The sequence below is a fragment of the Toxorhynchites rutilus genome, chromosome 3 (genome assembly GCF_029784135.1).
Source record: "Toxorhynchites rutilus septentrionalis strain SRP chromosome 3, ASM2978413v1, whole genome shotgun sequence".
NCBI classification, from domain to species: domain Eukaryota; kingdom Metazoa; phylum Arthropoda; class Insecta; order Diptera; family Culicidae; genus Toxorhynchites; species Toxorhynchites rutilus.
This window is the reverse complement of record NC_073746.1, coordinates 55544458-55564527: the sequence shown is the minus strand read 5'-3', so window position 1 is coordinate 55564527 and position 20070 is coordinate 55544458. Positions and strand designations below refer to the sequence as shown.

General features: G+C 35.8%; 1 protein-coding gene across 2 annotated transcripts in view; it reads left to right on the top strand.

Moving 5' to 3' along the window:
* LOC129780629 (uncharacterized) overlaps positions 1–20070 on the top strand; it is a 196803-nt gene that overhangs the window by 76323 nt on the left and 100410 nt on the right. Inside the window, exon 2 of one of the 2 annotated variants that reach the window (XM_055789111.1) lies at positions 13660–13867. The exons of the other annotated variant lie outside the window; for it this stretch is intronic. The gene's annotated coding sequence lies outside the window, so the exon portion shown is untranslated. The remainder of the gene's footprint in view (positions 1–13659; positions 13868–20070) is intronic. 2 annotated transcript variants of the gene reach the window in all.

The window sequence follows — 20070 nt, the reverse complement described above, 5'->3', positions numbered from 1 at the left end:
TACATCTCCTAATCTCCGAAAAATAAAATTTAAAAGTATAATAACAATGCTTAAATGCAAAACAATGCAACATCACAAAAAATAAATGATCGAATGGAAAAGTCACCAATAAGTCCGAAAACAGTCCTGAATCCACACAAGCTTTTTTCTAGGACCTTTTTCTTTTTTTTTAGGGACCTTCAAGGAACCGATGGGTTGTTTCGGATAGACAGATGAAGATGATTGATTGATGATTCATTGAGAGCAATTTACAAGCAATTGGTTACCTCATAGTAATGCAGCAATGCAGTTCTACCTATTGCGACGAATAAATATAACAAAGTGTGGGTGCCATGTAAAAATACAGGAGCACTCTTGCCAAAAGATATGAAAATCGACTCGGTGCTCCCAGCTAAGAAAATTGCACCGTTACCATTCTTCGTATGTATTATGCAAAACCTCTGTGAAATCTCTCAACATCAGGAAACAATGTTTTCTGCCCGCTAGTTGGATTGAGACTGTGTTTTGCAATCTTGAATGGGTTATCTACACTCAGTTGAACACAGGAGGAGCTTACATTTAAATATTTCCTCTCGCCACGTTGCTCATACAACGGGCGCTGCATTTCATTCGTTGTGGTGTAAGAATATTGGAACAAATCGATATGCAAGTCGAATCTCTACAATTGAAATGGAAATACTTCCAATTTTCTTTAATTTTAGGGATTGCAATGAAAAGCATATTAACCCGAAGACGTCAACTTTCTATATTTTATACTTTCTGGAATACATGGCATTTTGTATGGAGATTCCCCATAAAATAATGTTTTACTCGTAACATTTTTGTTCGTAAATTCTCGCGTTTGAGATGTTTCTAGATAGAATTTTTTTTTTGCAGAGCATGGAAATCGCGATAATTCATACATAAAAATGTTACGAGTTGAACATTAATAAAAATAAAAAAAAACATAAAAACGTTGTAGCTAGAAAAACTCTTCAAAAGTGCACATTTTCCGATGTATGGGTGACTTGTTTGAAATTGTAAGGGCTATTCATATCTATTATTTCAGAATTCTAAAGAAACACATTTTTGAGAAAAATTAATTTTAATTTTCTAAATATTTTTTTTCGATGAAATGAAAAAAAATTATATCTTTTAATGAAAATTTAAATAATTTTCATTCTCTAACCAACATTTTGTGGTTTTTTGAGTTTTTTTTCGACTTTTTTTCGAAAAATTTGAACTCAAAAATTATAAGATCTACAAAATGTGAATGAAATGTAGGAAATTGTTTGACATTTTATTAAAAATATCAACCTTTTTTTCTAATTTCATCAGAAAAAAAATTGAGAATTGAAATTAATTTTTCTCAAAAATATGTTTTTTATTATTCTGAAAAAATAGATATTACAATTTCCAATAAGCCGCTCATAAATCGAAAGATGGGCACTTTTATAGGAAAAAAGTTTTTCCAACATAAACCTTTTCATGTTTTCTTTGACAAATTACTAATTATGTTCAACTCGTAACATTTTCATGTATAAATTATCGCGATTGACATGTTGTGTTAACCTTTTTTCTATTTAGAAACATGTCAAGAATATCTCAAACGCGAGAATTTACACACAAAAATGTTATGAGTAAAACATTATTGGGTGTCTCCATACAAAAATGTATTCCGGAAACTATAAAAGATCGAAAGTTTATGTTTTCGACAAAAGTTCATATTTCAATAAGATCTGAAACTTTGTCAAATAAGCTCTACCGCTATCTTGACTTTAAACAAAATTAGGATTAGTTGTAAATTTTTCAAAGAAAACATGAAAAAGTAGGGGGTCTCCGTAGCCACATTGGTTGCGCGTTCGCTTAGTAAGCGATCGATCGTGAGTTCAAAACTCAGGACCCTAATTAACCATCTTTGTGTTGTCCACGCAACAATCATCAGCGATGGAGATCGATCCACGGTCGAAATAAGATCGATTCATCCATACAACTGCTCTGCTCTGCAAGACACATCGGACTGCTGTTCTATAAATAACTCAACAATGATCAATCAACTGTCTCCGTTGTCCGGTGGTCCAACTGGATAATGGAAGAACAGAAAGAATAATCTTACGCCTAAATGGCTACTGTGTGAATGTACCATATGTAATGGTATAGAAGGAATACTGGCGAACGGCAACTGTGTAATGTGCTAATTATAGATATGATAACCATGTGACATATACACGACTAAAATTCGGCTCTGTTACAGCTAAAAATGCTAATGAGCTTTAAATAAATAAATGGGATAAAAAAACATGAAAAAGTTGTTGTTAGAAAAAAAATTTCCTTGTAAAAGTGCCCATCTTTCGATGTATAGGTGATTTGTTGGAAACTGGAAGCAGTGTTGTAAATGGTCGATATTTTTGGTGACCATCACATACTGTCCTTGCGCGAAAGTTACGGCTCAATATGTACTGTGAACGAGACCAAGAACGCCTTGCTCGGCTCCAACAGTCACATCAGAAATAGACGCACAGCACGATCATCAGTTGAACGTTTAAATGTTCTCCCTTTCCGTCGAACGTGAAAGAGCGGTGAAAATATGCTATTTTCATTCTACTATTCGTGGTCATAAACATCCTTCAATTCCGGATAATTTGACTGTAGTTTTAATGTCATTTGACTACTCTTTTTGTCTCTTTATTCTGTTTTCAAGCATAGCTGCATACATACATCTACCTCCTCACACATCCACGATGGATGGTACGTCCACGGACTGTTCATATCAAAGCAACCGTCAAACTCTGCCCTATCAATTCCGAATGTGTTGAATAAACGTTTAAAGCGGCGAGCGTTCCCCGTGAACACTGTAGTTTAATTACAGTACGAGAACATGTAATGAATATAACGTGAAAAATGTCGAGATGACATTTTTAGTTCGACGGTTGTTTGTATGTTCATTTTATGAGGTTCATTGATGACACAGCATATACTTCTCCATAAATAGTAATACGATGGTGACCACTACTGCCCATGTTTGTATAGGAGACGTAAACGATAAAATGAACAAAATCGACCTACACAACGTAATACGGTCGCTCAACATACAAACGAACATTTTTTGTTCGAAAACATTTGAGCAATTTTGAAAAAACGTTTCTGAAAAATCACTGTTTGTCCGCATAACAGACGTAGTTCCATACAGCTTTCATATATCGTTCGAAAATCAACAATTGTCAGTATTATGTGCTATAAGCTGAATCTACATTTGAATCACATTCTATGTAGAGTCCAAAAATGTCTGTCACGATAGTGTCTTATTACTCAGTGTTTCCTAATAGATGAATATAAGAAACCAATGAAACGCTGCTCATAAAGTCTGCTTCATTTAATATTGGAACAAATTCTTTTGCTCATTGTGGCGCTCCTAGTGGACGGATTTGGAAACTTTTTTCACCCACGTGTCGGGAAATTCATTACCTTTCACCATGTATTTATGTCATAACACCAAACGATAGCATTTTGTAAACAACCGCCATGGAAGCCGAACAGAGAGATAAAATTGTGCACAGTTTTCTTGAAAATCCATTGTTGTCGGCATCTAAGCTAGCTAAACAGCTTAAAATGCCCAGAAATACCGTATGGCGTGTTATCAAGCAGTACAAGGAAACATTGACGACGGCTCGGAAGCCGCATTCGAAGCGTCGGAGTGGAACCGTCGACCGGAAACTGCGTGGGAAAGTCATCAAGGCCGTCAAGAGGAATCCCAATCTTTCAGACCGCGATTTGGCCAATAAGTTCCAGGCCGCTCACAGTACGGTGCGACGAATTCGTCTCCGGGAAGGAATAAGGTCATTCCGAGCCAGCAAACAGCCAAATCGGACGCTGAAGCAGAACAATGTGGCCAGAATCCGTGCTCGAAAGCTGTACGACCAAGTGCTGACCAAGTTCGACGGATGTATTCTGATGGACGATGAGACCTACGTGAAGGCGGACTTTGGGCAAATCCCAGGTCAAAAATTTTATTTGGCGACGGCTCGGGGGGATGTACCTGCAAAATTTAAGTTCGTGTTTGCGGATAAATTCGCCCGCAAGTACATGATTTGGCAAGGGATATGCAGTTGTGGACAGAAAACCAGAGTCTTTCTCACTGACATCAGAAGTCTCCAAAAAATAGTGCCTACAGAAACGGATTCTGCCGTTTATTCGTGCCCACGACCGTCCAGTAATGTTTTGGCCGGACCTCGCAAGCTACCATTACAGCAAAACGGTTATGGAATGGTACGCAACGAACGGGGTCAGCGTAATACCGAAGGACCTCAACCCCCCAAACTGCCCCCAGTTCCGGCCGATAGAGAAATACTGGGCAATCACGAAGCGGAGGCTTAAGGCAAAGTAAACTTGTTAGGAACATGACTCAAATGAAGAACTGGTGGAATCAAATCGCCAAAACGGTGGACGAAAAGGGTGTGCGCCGCCTAATGTGCCGTATTACGGGAAAAGTACGAGAATTTCTTCGAAACAGCAATGAATAATTTTTTTAATTTTTTTTATGAAAGAGTAAAGAAAATGCTACATTTGTATGAAAAACAAATTATGAATTCGTTAATAAATGACTGAACTACACGCAATTGTTTGTGTTCCAATATTAAATGAAGCAGACTTTATAATTACTATTTTCTGTACACGATGAACAAAGAGAAGCAATTGTGTTTTTTTTATGTTATAATTACCTAAATTTCTGCATTTGAATCTTCAAGTAGGTAATGGAACAATCAGATCAGTAGTATAATTGAAATAATATTCGTTCTTAGCATTATAACTCCTCGGATTCAACATTGAATTATTCCACATACTCAGCATTTACTCATACCGTTGGAGTAAGTCACTCCACCATCTTTACGCGATTGATCGTGATATCGGTAAATGATGTTGCTAAAATTATCAACATTGCAGATTGCAAATTCTATTAATTGAAAAAAACACGAACCTGCTGTTCTTATCATATCCCAGAGTATTCTTCAGGAAAAAAGTACTATCACAGACTCGCAACAAGTCAAGAGCACCTTTCCAGACATTTCACTAAATTTCTTCCAAACCTAGTTGATTTTATCCGATAACAACTGAAACTACCGACGGATACGTTTTGACTATTATCGGAATTGTAAATACTAACGCTACAAACAAAGCAACCTGGTGATTACGTCTAGCTATGCGGACAAATGTTCATTGAAACGATTGATTGTCCGCATAAATAAACGCAAGCGTTTTCCAAATGGAAAAAATGTTATAATCCGAAAAATCACCTAGGGCCTCTTATTGACGATGATATCCTTCAACTGGACAGATCATTTCATCGGAAATTAGCATGGTTATGTTTGAAGGCCAAAAAACAACAAAAATGCGTTTTCCCAACACTAATGGTGTTGTCGATTACGTCTCCTATGAAATCATGGGCAGAATAGCAAGAGTGACTGGAAGGGCTATTCACATAATTTTTTGGAAAATTTCGAAAAAACACGAAAAATGAATTTCTATTTGAAAAATTAAAAAAAATTCTATTATTTCAGTGGTATTTTTCTTTAAAAAAATTTATTTAATGAAAATTAAAAAAACTTCCTATATATGATTCTTTGACTGAAATTTAGTAGATTTTATAGTTTTTGAATTAGAAACTTTTGTAAAAAAATTAAGAAAAAAAATTGGCCCTTTTCAAAAAGTAGTCTGATTCTTTTTCGAAGATTTTAAGTATGCAAAGCTGCTTGATGACCAATATCTGTACGCCCACAACGTTGGCATGAAATTCGTTAATGATATCTTAAAATTGCTATCAAAAAGCCAGAAAGGTGTTATCCAAGATACAGCCGTACTTTTCTTGATTTGAGCCTTGTTTGCTTCTACTATAAGAACGATTCTGTTGCTGCCATTCGAAGAGATAAAGATGTTAGAAGTGAGAACACGCCTAAATCAGTGCAATTAAGTAACATTTTAGAAGTAGAAATCTAAAGAGTTAGCGTTTTCTTTAATTTTCTCTCGGAAATGCAGGATTGACTTAATTGTTTCTATCAATCAAATTATAGCTCTTCCATCACCTCCTGATAGATCCCGAGTTTATGATCTATCTAACACTCTATATATTCTTCCATCTAAAACAATAGTAAATTCACTTCCGTCTTGAAGACATGTTATTAGTTTCGGTTTTGTATTCCCCAAATAAAACAATCTGGTGATTGCCTCTGGTTCCCAATGCTGCAAGGGAATAAATTTCACACGAAGAAATTCGTCTGTGTGTAAGGTTTGATTGACATAATCACCGTATTGATATCCGGAAATAATCACTACAACCTATAATCACAGTCGCACGATATATTACGTATATTTCGAATGACATTGAGCTGAACTTAATCACTGGCTGTAACCGAATTAGGATGGATTACAAACGTTCCATTGCAGGTCACTTCTAGGTAAGCTTTGATACGCTTTGATACGGCACGTGCGGATGGATTTAAAACACACACACTGCTTCTAAGAAAGCTTAGTCTTTTTTTTTCCAGATAAGTGAGAGTGAAACTTTCGCCGTAACGAGACATAAGCTTCGGAAGGCAATCAAATAAAAAAATCGTCATCGATCGCATACGGTCAGAGAATGGCACTTGAAGATTCATAAATGGCTTTCATCGATGCTTATGTGCAATTCGCGCCGCAGCTTAAGTGGCTCGAACAATTCCTCGCAGCATTGACCGTAGGCGTATGTTTTGTCACCAGTGTGCGCCAGGTGCGCAAACTTGTGTACATGTGGAAACTTTCTTCCGTCGAATGAAATGCTGCTATCGTTTAGGTACAAGTACGGTGGCAATGTCGTTACGGCGTTTCTCATCAACGAACGATCAGAAATCAGGCCAAAGTTTAATATATTTTAATATTGTTGGTCTTTCACTTTAATCAACTGTCAGATAAGATGCGAACATGTTTTACTAATCGATTAAGAAAATGGAGTTTTTTTTCGAACCGGTTGTTTTTTAAAATTTAATGATAATATTTCCGAATTTGCTTTTCTTCGTACGAAGCTTTCTCAGCCGCGCGTATACGAATGTTGAGCCAGTAAATAGCTCTGAAAAAAAGGAGGCACCGAACGAAACACGAGGCTAATAGTTGGAGAGTCACTCTGATGCACTTGACAGAATATTAAAGCCACACTTTCATGGTTGGGGAATTTCTGTGAGAAACGCTACGAACGCAAACGAATTGTGAAGGGTTATTAGCTACTTAAATGGATCGAAAGCTAATGATTCAATTGGTTATGGGGGTTCGTATTTGGGAATAAAATGGATACGCGAAAGCAAGCAAGCTTGATTGATATTTCGAGCTTAAAGTAATAATAATGCTTTCAGATCAGATTTAATCTTATGAGTGCTCTTGTTCATGTTTTCTTTCACTAAGGTTACCATTACCAGAAGCTACTAAGGCTATCTAGTGATTAATGGAGAATTTGTAATCCAATACAGCAACATTTGCTGTGCTCTGCCAATAATGAACTGTGTTCACTAGGAAACGTTGCAATCCGTTCGCTCAGAAAAAAAACTCATAGGATAGATTACCTTATAGACCCTCATACATTCATTACAGACCCGTATGCTTTGGAAATCGACACCCATTTCTCTATTTATTGCTCTTCCGTTATCACAGCTTCTATGCAATGAATAGATATCACTTCCTTCCGTTGTGCAACATCTCATTTGCATTAATTTCGACACACTGTACTCTGTAATTAAGCAGTTTTTTCCTCCTTTCCTTTATTTGTGCTACCGACTATCCGTCGGTAGCTCTCGCGGGGTTCGCAAATTAACAAACTTTCCCAATATATGCACACATGCACCAAGCATCGGTGGTCGTATTTCTCCAACTTGAGCTCGTTTTTCTGCACCAAACCGCCTCCTCAAGATGCCAGCTTAAACAAACCTTCCTTGGCTTGCTTGCTTGCCTGCGTCTCATATGATAGTGCAAATATTAATTCAAGCCGGCATATTATGCTAATGGCTCGCCACTTCTTCCGACAACGTCGGGCAGTTGCTTTGTGTTTTGATCATGCGCCAACACTGACTGGATTCACGCGGAGTCTGCAGCCAGCGCAAAACAAGTTCATCATCGATCGCTGACACGAATGTTTTCATTTCCTATACCTATTGGTACGACCCCTCGGATGAAGATCTTCCGCGGCTCAGCAGTACGCGTTTCCGCATGGTGGCGGATTATCCAGGAATTGAAGATGAATTAAATTTGGCAGCATCATTGACCGTTGAACCAGTTTGGGTCATTTATATCACGACAATTGCTAGTTAGTTTAATTCGTTCAACCAAGACACACGCAACAACGTCCACCCTTACACCGGAGAAAAAACTCTCGATGTGTTAATAACACTATCGGACGCTAACTTATAGTTGTTACAAGCTAATGGTGGATAAGTAGCATATGCATCCGTTTCATCTCGGCTGTTTGTCGTTTCTGTCGTCTAAACATTAGTGGATAACAAGATTCCCCCATCAAATGCAATGTTGCGAGTATGTCTTGTCCCCGCCATCTCTCTTGTTGGCCCTCACAAGGGCGGTATGTGGCGGCATTTGTTGGGCAATCATTTTTAATGGAAAAGAAAACTGGTTGACGCGGCGCATAATGGTAAATTTGCCGCACTAAGCAACGCGAGCGAGCCGTTGTTTTGATAGCTCGCTTGGTTTAGCACTTATTAGTGTCCGCCCGTTGACGGCAAATCGCGCGTGTTTTTCACGGCGGAGATGGGGAAGCCAATGCCGAGAAATCGTGCACAGTGCTTATCTAGCGAATATATTGCAATGAGATATTTTATTTATGACTCATGGAAACATGATTAAACTAATTTAGTTTTACTCATTGTTTTGATGATGTTCTGTGAACCAATTGCGGGTTCATTCAACGCATTAACGCGTTTCTTTCTTGATTAATGAGTTTAAACACTTCTAAAAATAATTCTACGAGTTATATACTAATTTTAATACTAATTAATAATAATAGATTTTTTAATTTTTTAATTTTTTTAATTTTTTTGATTTTTGGATATTTGGATTTTTTGATTTTTTGATTTTTTGATTTTTTGATTTTTTGATTTTTTGATTTTTTGATTTTTGGATTTTTTGATTTTTTAATTTTTTAATTTTTTGATTTTTTGATTTTTTGATTTTTTGATTTTTTGATTTTTTGATTTTTTGATTTTTTGATTTTTTGATTTTTTGATTTTTTGATTTTTTGATTTTTTGATTTTTTGATTTTTTGATTTTTTGATTTTTTGATTTTTTGATTTTTTAATTTTTTGATTTTTTGATTTTTTGATTTTTTAATTTTTTGATTTTTTGATTTTTTGATTTTTTAATTTTTTGGTTTTTTGATTTTTTGATTTTTTGATATTTTGATTTTTTGATTTTTTGATTTTTCGATTTTTTGATTTTTTGATTTTTCGATTTTTTTATTTTTTGATTTTTTGATTTGTTGATTTTTTTGATTTTTTGATTTTTTGATTTTTTAAGCTTTTGATTTTTTTATTTTTAGATTTTTTGATTTTTTGATTTTTTGATTTTTTAAGCTTTTGATTTTTCGATTTTTTGATCAAAATATTTTTTTTTACCAAAAATTTAAGTGCTAAAAAAATTCATGAAAAAATGAAAAAAAAATTTGGGGAATTTTGAGATTCACTACTACTCTAATTCGTATTTAAATTTTGTTTCTGCATTATTTCTAGATATGTGTGATTTTTTGAGAATTTTAACAGTGTTCTTCTTCTTCAATGGCACTAACGTTCCTAGAGGAACTTCGCCGTTTCAACGTAGTATTACTTGCGTCATTTTTATTAGTACTTGGTTGAGATTTCTATGCCAAATAACACGCCTTGAATGCATTCTGAGTGGCAAGCTCTAGAATACGCGTGATCACAGTGCATGTCGGAGGAAATTTCTTTGACGAAAAATTCCCCCGACCAGAACGGGAATCGAACCCGAACACCCGGCATGTTAGTTATGACGCTAACCACTCGGACACGGGAGCACTTAACAGTGTTGCGCGGTACAAAAAAAATATTTTTAAATTTTAAATTTGTTTTAGAATTTTGAGACCCATTACATTAGTTTATATTTAAATATGTATATTTATTTGTTTATATATTTATTATACCTGTAGATATTTGTGATCTTTTTTCAGAATATTTCGAGAACTGCGCGGTACGAAAATATCTAATAAACTTTTAATATTTTTTTTATATCCATTTTTGTGATTTTGTGATTTGTATAATTCTATAAATAGAACAAATGTTGATATGTTTAATCTTATGAATTTAAATTTATGATTTTATTAATCATCGATTTCATAAAAAATTAAAAAATGCAGACGTTGAAAATAAGAAAAAAAAATTATTGATTTACTGCAAGCTGTCTTTTGGCAGAGATGCGGAAGCTTTGTTGGGAGATGCTCATGCAGCCCGGGTTTGACTTCAAGTGAATATCCTCTATCAACGACTTTTTTGGTCCCGATTGTGGAAAATAATTGAGTATTATTTTTTTCATAAATTTTGGTACATTCGACCGTATTTAGGTGACATTTGACATTTGGTATTAAAATGTTTATTGTTACAGAATTTTCACCGATCTACCATACCAATTGGAAATAATCTGTGTTCGAGTTTTGATTTCACAACTCGCTGTTCACTAAATATGTGATATATTCTGTCAAATTTATACCGGGAATTTGTGTTTTTAAAGAAAATCAATATACTTTTTCCAACGCCGAATCCATTTTTTTTATAGCTGTATCCAAAAATTGTCTTAAAATAGCACGTTCAATATTCGATACATTATTAAAAGTCATGAATATAAAAAAGTACAAACACAGCAGTACTGTGTCTCAAAACTTAATTGAATAATTCCGAAATTTCAAATTATTAAAAAATTGTACCGCAAAATCCTCTAACATTCCGAAAAAAAACACATATTAAAAACAGGTACATTCAAATGAAAATTATGTTTTAATGGATCTAAAAATAAAAAAAAATCCTAAATTTTGAAATACCAAAAAATTATTCTAATTTTGAAAATTTCATTTCTATGATTTTATTTTGTAATAACACCATAATAGACGCGCTTTGAGTAATTTTTCGAGTTTTCAATCCACGTTTATTGAGTATGACGTGAAAAAAGAAAAACTACGTTTTTGACTACAGCTCTTATAGTGAGCCAAATAGGGATTCAAAAAAATATTAGAAATATGAAAATTTTACTGTTTTCTGATTATCTGATTTTCTGTTTTCTGATTTCCTGGTTTTCAGATTTTCAGATTTTCAGATTTCCTGATTTTCTGATTTTCTGATTTTCTGAATTTCTGATTTTCTGATTTTCTGATTTTCTGATTTTCTGATTTTCTGATTTTCTGATTTTCTGATTTTCTGATTTTCTGATTTTCTGATTTTCTGATTTTCTGATTTTCTGATTTTCTGATTTTCTGATTTTCTGATTTTCTGATTTTCTGATTTTCTGATTTTCTGATTTTCTGATTTTCTGATTTTCTGATTTTCTGATTTTCTGATTTTCTGATTTTCTGATTTTCTGATTTTCTGATTTTCTGATTTTCTGATTTTCTGATTTTCTGATTTTCTGATTTTCTGATTTTCTGATTTTCTGATTTTCTGATTTTCTGATTTTCTGATTTTCTGATTTTCTGATTTTCTGATTTTCTGATTTTCTGATTTTCTGATTTTCTGATTTTCTGATTTTCTGATTTTCTGATTTTCTGATTTTCTGATTTTCTGATTTTCTGATTTTCTGATTTTCTGATTTTCTGATTTTCTGATTTTCTGATTTTCTGATTTTCTGATTTTCTGATTTTCTGATTTTCTGATTTTCTGATTTTCTGATTTTCTGATTTTCTGATTTTCTGATTTTCTGATTTTCTGATTTTCTGATTTTCTGATTTTCTGATTTTCTGATTTTCTGATTTTCTGATTTTCTGATTTTCTGATTTTCTGATTTTCTGATTTTCTGATTTTCTGATTTTCTGATTTTCTGATTTTCTGATTTTCTGATTTTCTGATTTTCTGATTTTCTGATTTTCTGATTTTTCTGATTTTCTGATTTTCTGATTTTCTGATTTTCTGATTTTCTGATTTTCTGATTTACTGATTTTCTGATTTTCTGATTTTCTGATTTTCTGATTTTCTGATTTTCTGATTTTCTGATTTTCTGATTTTCTGATTTTCTGATTTTCTGATTTTCTGATTTTCAGATTTTCTGATTTTCTGATTTTCTGATTTTCTGATTTTCTGATTTTCTGATTTTCTGATTTTCTGATTTTCTGATTTTCTGATTTTCTGATTTTCTGATTTTCTGATTTTCTGATTTTCTGATTTTCTGATTTTCTGATTTTCTGATTTTCTGATTTTCTGATTTTCTGATTTTCTGATTTTCTGATTTTCTGATTTTCTGATTTTCTGATTTTCTGATTTTCTGATTTTCTGATTTTCTGATTTTCTGATTTTCTGATTTTCTGATTTTCTGATTTTCTGATTTTCTGATTTTCTGATTTTCTGATTTTCTGATTTTCTAATTTTCTGATTTTCTGATTTTCTGATTTTCTGATTTTCTGATTTTCTGATGTTCTGATTTTCTGATTTTCTGATTTTCTGATTTTCTGATTTTCTGATTTTCTGATTTTCTGATTTTCTGATTTTCTGATTTTCTGATTTTCTGATTTTCTGATTTTCTGATTTTCTGATTTTCTGATTTTCTTATTATTAATTCTCCAAACTATTTTTTTTTCTTTTTTATGTTGTTATTTAACGATTTTTCTTCGAATTTTTCTTTCACGATATTCGGATTTAGGATTGAAATATTTTCAGGATTGTTTTTTAAGAATATCTCGCCGATATTTTTGAAACTTGGTACATTTGGTAATTTTTGTCTGAAATTCAAAGCACCCAGATTTCTGTGCTCTGTTGTGAAGTATTTAGGACAAAATCTTTCATTTATAAGCGCGTTTTTTTGAATTTCTGCGCTCGCACATACTTTTTGTGCAAGCGCTCAGGTTAAACCTCCGCACCGGTTGCAGCAAGAACTATAAGGAATTTGATCGAATCGCCAGTTTGTCTCGCTCGTTCCATGGAAAATGTCATTAGCCAGCAAGGCAAGGCGAAAGCGAAACCAGAGCTCGCTCCAGGTATGGTTGGTAACAACATATGTGTTCAGTTAACCAGCGAAATTGCATAACAATTTCTCACATACACACACACTCACACGTGTTGTTCGATGACCTATGTCTCACAATCAGGTATCTGGTTTTATTTACCCATTTTGATATCAATTTCAACCCCACCTGGGTGCGAATCGGTTCGGTGATTGTGCCCGCGAGTATAGACGGACTATTTTCCTGGGTGGCCAACGCTGTACGACATCAATTAGCTATTCAGCTAGTAGTCCCGCTGCAAGCGGTCAGTTATTCGGTCAGTTTGGTGCTAGCCATGCTCGAGATGCAAGCAAATTCCGCCGCCCTATATGCTCTAGAGCGCAGAAGTATCGAAACGACCGTTGCATGCTTTGAAACTATTTAGCGTTAACATGGCAACGATGGCAACGAAACGCAAACTAACACTTGTTCTTCCTTTGCTACCTCTCGGTTTATCATTTTAGGAAGCTTCGCGGAACGCGGTACGTGAAAATTGCTACGGGAGTCCAGCCAAGACCGAGAGTAGGCCATATTTTTTGCTCTGCGCACGCAAAGAAGCTGTTGAGCCTAAATCTGCCACCGGCGGCAGCGGAGAGCAGTCCATTTGGGGCGGGAGAGGCCACTTTCAAATGGAGCAAGGCGCAGCCAGCAGTTAAATTTACGAGCATGAATGTAAGTACTATATGTTGAGTAGATTAGGTGATTATGATAATGAGATTATTAGAGTCGCTCGCCGAGCAGAGAATGAATAATGGGATCACAAGCGCGAGGGGGGGTGGAGGGGGGATGTGTAATTAAAGCGTTTTGTAACAGTGAGATATGGGGGATAGCGTCAATGCTAAGTTAGTGAGAAAGCGTTTCATAAGCTTTGGGATCCAGCTCCAGGTGTAGCCGGCAACTATGTTTGGGCTGCTGCTGGCTCTAGGTAGATAAACCATTATTGTGGCTGATAAATCTTGATTTGCTGACTTATTTGAGATCGGAATATGTATGAGAACAATCGTAACATGCATAATTGGTAGCATAAGTTCAAAATTCGTTGTTCGCTCACAGGTGACCGTATCTGAAAATTCAATCGATTTGATCATGATTGCAAATTACCTCAAGACAGATGATTTTTGTATCCAGATACCAAAGCAAAACAAAAATCATTATTGAACATTGTTTCCTGAAGAGAAACGAAGTATTGTCTCGCAGGCCATGTGTGATTGTTCTGCCAGCCGGTATGCATAACATCAGCAAAAAGATCGGTAGCAGAGGAACAAAATCAACAGCAATCGAGTTTAAATTTTCCCGTCACAACCTGAATGGAATATAACGCGTATATTTATGCCTCGCTCCTGTCACAACGTGTTTTATTTCACCGTTTACCAAACATAAGGAGTTAATTCCACCGGAGAACCGTATGGCTCTGCTATTGATTGAACACACGTCGGAATTCCTTTTTTCGGTAGAGGTATGCGTGAATTTTCATGCCAGCCAGAGAGTGCCTCTGTATTTTTGCATCACACGCACACATTGTTGTTGTTGTTGTTGTTGTTGTTTCCATCCGTTCTTTTTCTTCTTGAATGGCACTAACGTTCTTAGAGAACTCCGCCATCTCAACATAGTATTACGTGCGTCATTTTTATTAGTACTTAGTTGAGATTTCTATGCCAAATAACACGCCTCGAATGCATTCTGAGTGGCAAGTGGTTGAAATTTGTGAACAAAAAAATATGCTGGTAGAACAAAAGTCGTCTTATTCACGATTCAACAGTCATCCAGATATCGACCGGCCTAACCTTTCTCAAAGTCGTTAGTTAAAGTTTAACGTTATTTTCCGAAAAGGGCCTTTTTCAAGAATAGTGGAAATATATCATTCGCAAAAGTATAAAGCCTCCATAAAAACTCCATAAAAAAACAAACAAATGTCAACATGCAAATATTTCTGCTTCAGAATGCTTTTTCAGAATATGCACAAAGCGAGAACTGTGCAAAGCTTGCACTGACGAGCAGAAGCAAAGCAGAAGAGGATTATTATAAGTGGGATTTGCAAAAAGCATTCATTAAGCTTTTCACAGTGGCGATATAGCAATCAATGAGGTTTTACCGAAGTGTGATTTTGCTAGTTAAAACAATATTCGTTCTTCTGCCAGCGAGCAGAGGTTTTCCTTGAAGCAGTATCGCTTCGAACGGAAAAAGTCACCAATATACAAAAAAAAAATATTCCAAAAGAAATAATTCACAAATTATACTATGCAGCACCTTTTGCAGAAAGGCAACATAAAATCCAATCGTATCCAAATTTTTAACCAGGAAACAGTGCGCGAAAACTGATTGATCGGTTGAGAAAATCACCAATAAGCAGTCTTCAGAATACGTAGAATACGCTGCGCTGCACTTGAGTTAAATTTTCATCAGCGCGCGTTCATAACTAACACTTATTCCCTCTTGGTACGAAGTATACCAAATTCATAAACATGAGAGCACCGAATGAACACAGCGCAGAATTCGGATGCTAAACATCGTTTCTCACTTGTGTGATTGCGCCTCATTTCATCCACACACACACACATACACACACACACACATCAAATTCTAGCGCTCGTTTGTCTTTGCTCGTTTTGTCTCTGCTCGTTCTAAGCAAAGCATAAAAACAACAGCGCGCCTCCATACCAACCGTATACGGTTGATATTACTCTAGAATGCATCGAACATTTTGAAACAATTCTTTAGTGAAAGTTTTGATGGTTCTGAAAACGGCTTACTCCTTCGGCTTGGTAAACAAGGGAATGGAACACGTTGTGACAGGACCGAAGCAGATAGTTCAGATTGTGCAGAAAAATTGTTTCTGATGATGTTACTGCTTTTCTAATGTTCCCGTTGCTGATGATGAATTAGATGTTTATCCTGCTTCTTTGCGGATTCTTCTATTTGGTTGATGATGTTAACTGCTTCCCGATTAGAATATGAATGTAACTTCATAGCGGAGAAGCGAATTTTATGAACATTGGCTGACAGGAGAATCACACAGGGGTTGAGCTTGCTACGCAATATTTTGCTTCTTTTCAGGATTCACATGTAACGAGTTAATCCGTTGTATGGGATATCAACATTAGGATAGACGTTTGCATTAGGAGCTCGTTTGCTTGGGCGTGTGTTGACTCATTTATCTTGGATGGAATTATATGCACGGTGGATAGCTACGTTTATTTTCGCATTAGTATTGATGTATTCAAATTGTGTTCTGATTTTCGTCTTACCCCCATAACTAAAAATCGGTAATTTACAATGAGTATAAATGGGACAAAAACTACAATAATACAAATTCGCCGCTCTGGTCGCGATAGTAAGCTAATCAAGTTGTTCGAATCTTTGATCGACAAATGCACATAGAACCAATTCAAAAATCAATCTAGATATATCCATCGATTATATTTCTTGATATCATTGGTAGCCCGGAGGATATACATTCATATAAGCAACTGATATATGCGTTGCGCACATTCTTCACGTGCTCCTCAAACAAAGACATAGGTCCACTAATTGACTTTTAACTTCGGACCTGGGACAAAAACTACAATAAAGTAGTCAACCCAGAAAACATTTTAAGTCAGAAATATATATATTTTTTTTATTTTTCCAAGTTTCCATAGTGTTCTACCCCTTAAGCATTTTGAGTGGTTTAATTTCAAAATTCAATTCGTTGATGGGTATATTTCGGTTTCTGAGTTCACAAAAAACTGATATTAGATGTGTACGAAAAAGCAAATTTATTTGTGAGTGGAAAATTTTAATTATTGAAATAAATGCACTGGTGCGTGAAGCGGACAGTTGTCTGTGGGAGTGAGATGGACTGTGAAAAGTCTGTTTATTCTATAGTTAAGGAATGATCTGCGTCTATAAACGAAAATCAAATCGCCAAATGTCGAATGTCTAGAAGCTGACTTGAACGAAAAGCAAAATAGTTGAGTGTCTGTCCATTTATACCGCTTAAAACGCAATATTATTTCTAGGTGGATTAATTCGAATTTTTCATCATTTAACAGACATTCCTGATGAGTTCAGACCTTGGTTGAATGAAATTGTTCCTCTCACGAGCGATAAACTTATACACTTCGTATATTACAAACCTTTCCATATCCCCCCACTATAAGTCCATATTACCAGCATCCAATTGGTTTATATTATGAAATAACCGCAAGGTTGACGTGGCACTACCATTGTCTTAGTAAGGATTTGTTTGTATTTTATTGAATTCAACATATTTGCTTTGTAAGAAAAGAGTTTGAAAAATTGCCATCAAGATCAATTCATACATTGTAATTGATTATATTCTTCGTTACAAACAAATTTGATGACCATTCTTTTACGTTTGATATGATTTCTAGGACTACCAAAATATGTGAACGGAAGGGTTGTCAAACGATCATTGTATTTTATATTTCCCTCTGAAATTATTGCATCTCTCCTGTGTACGTAGTTCTCGAACCGCGATTTTACTTGTTTTGATGAACTTCAGGCACTTAGTTTCGATTTTAACATGAACGTCCAACGTATATTATTGAAACATTCACACATTTCGGCGTGTATAAAAACGCCCCCGAATTGCATGTATTTGCGAAGCGGACAGTAGTACCAATTCAAAAAAAAAAATAAAAATGAACTCAACTCAAAAAAAAAGAAACATGATCAGCGGGAAGATTTAAAATTACAAATTCCCGGTATGTATTTGATAGAATGTATTTTGGCACTATGTTGCAAGGTGTTCATGCTTTCATTCGTGGAATTGAAATCTTCATTTTAAAAAAGACGATAATACTGTACGCCATATTTTTCGAAATGAAGAATATCTAGAGTTTTGAGATCAATTGAAAACAGTTGTTTTTTTGTTTCATTTTTGAATGATTTTTTGCTCTGGCACATTTGACCACAATTTTGTTCAGACAAGAAGTTTTCAAGATTTCTACAATATATCATATTATAAAACAATTTTCTAAAACAAATCTAATTAATTAAAAATGGTCATTTGGTAATGGAAAATAACTTTTTGGATCAGGACTGCGGATGGCTACCAACCATTGTGTGTGAATGTCGTTGATAGATATTTTTCTTATTTTTATTTTTTCTAAGAGTCAAAAAGCTCCAAATCCCGACTTCTTCCCATCAACAAACAGCAACCATCGTAGCTTCCACTCGAAAAAAAAGCAGTATCTTCCATAACCCCATTCACCGGTGGAATGCTCTACTGAGCGAAGATGGCCACTTGAACTAGAAATCCGAACAAGCACAAAACGCGGCGCAACGCTCAGTAGGTTCGAACCGTTCCGTTCTGTTGTGTGTCCGACCGAATCGCGGCAAATTCCGCGCCATAAGCGCTCTCGAAATGCCTTCCCCCGCAGCTAGCAGACGGAAGGCGGCACTTTTGTGAGTGTTGTGAAGAGTGTAGATTGCGGATGGAGAAAGAACACACGAATTTACTAACAAAGTTGTTTATGTTTATACGCGCATAACCGTTCTAGCGCTGCCGGGGACATGACAAAGCCCGACGCACCTCACGGTCTATTCGACAGCATAACTTCAAGTCGCACTCGACGCGCATTCGATAGGTATGCGTCCCTACGGAATGTGGCGGCAGCAGAATATGACATAAATTAATTTGAGAAACAATAAGTTCACACTTGTCGACTAGAGGAATCATTGGACGAAGTGAACCGAGAGAATAGTACAAAGATAACAAACGCATTCCAGGGCGAAGGCATTCCGCCACTTGGTCTATATCCGAGAGTGTGACACTTTTGTATGTTCCTTCATTCCTTTCGGCGTGAAGTGTGTCATACGGTTTTTACCTGAGTGGAATTTTGGACATTCGTTCAACAGGGGCAATGCATTCGAGCGCCACAGGTTCGATTAGATGAGTAATACAAAATGAAACCTTCCAAATTTATGCATGAAAAACATTTATCACTTCCTTTTGAAGCTGGTCATCGTGTGAATGTTGGTCGCAAGTTGGCCTACATATGTCTCATTAGACAACGTCGTTCGACGTTATGTCACAAGCATTCGAGGCTCCACAAGGTCACTACCGTAGGGCTGCTTTGGCGATGCGGTGTCGTGTTACACTTTTTTATTATTTGTTTAAGACTCAAGTGACTGTACCATGGGGTCTGCATCGTTGTATGAAATCCTACTTTAGAAAATTCCCGGACACATGAAATTAACCTGGTGAAACTTTTTATTGTGAACCTGCGAAACCAGTACTCTCAAAAGCTAAGCTTTTGATCCGCCGTAATTATTGTGTGTTATAAAGTCTTTATGACAAATTAAACTTTTTAACGATTACCTGATTATTCTGGAAAGGGTGCTCTCGTTTCGGCGCTTTCGTCTTTTGAGCAGTGTCCTGCATATGCAGGTTGATAACTCGGACACACGATTCGCAACTGTTGGAAGACTTTTAATGCGCAACGTCGTGAATGTGCATATAGTTTTTAATGTGCAGTAAAATCCAACCACTTACCATATACTCAAACAGTAGCATGTGGTAAGCGATGCTGCCGCAGCCGAAACGGCCCATCATGATTGACAGCTACCGGTGTCAAATTAATGATGCTGCAAGAGGGATCTGACCAAAGCATCGCAATTTTACGCCGACCTGGTTCCCCTTTGTGCATCATCTTCTCGCGCCGATGGATGCGAAACTTCCGAAAGGTGAGTAGGGAAGGAAGTTTTATGAACAAACCAAATGCTTGCGGTTTCCAAGCTCTCGTAGAGTGTAGTTTCGTGTTGGGAGTGTGGTCTTGTGGTGCGGATATTAACCGTCGAGACTGGGTTGTTTTAAATAGGTTGATAGCGAGCAGTGTAACAAATATTGATTGTTATGAATTTTTGACGAT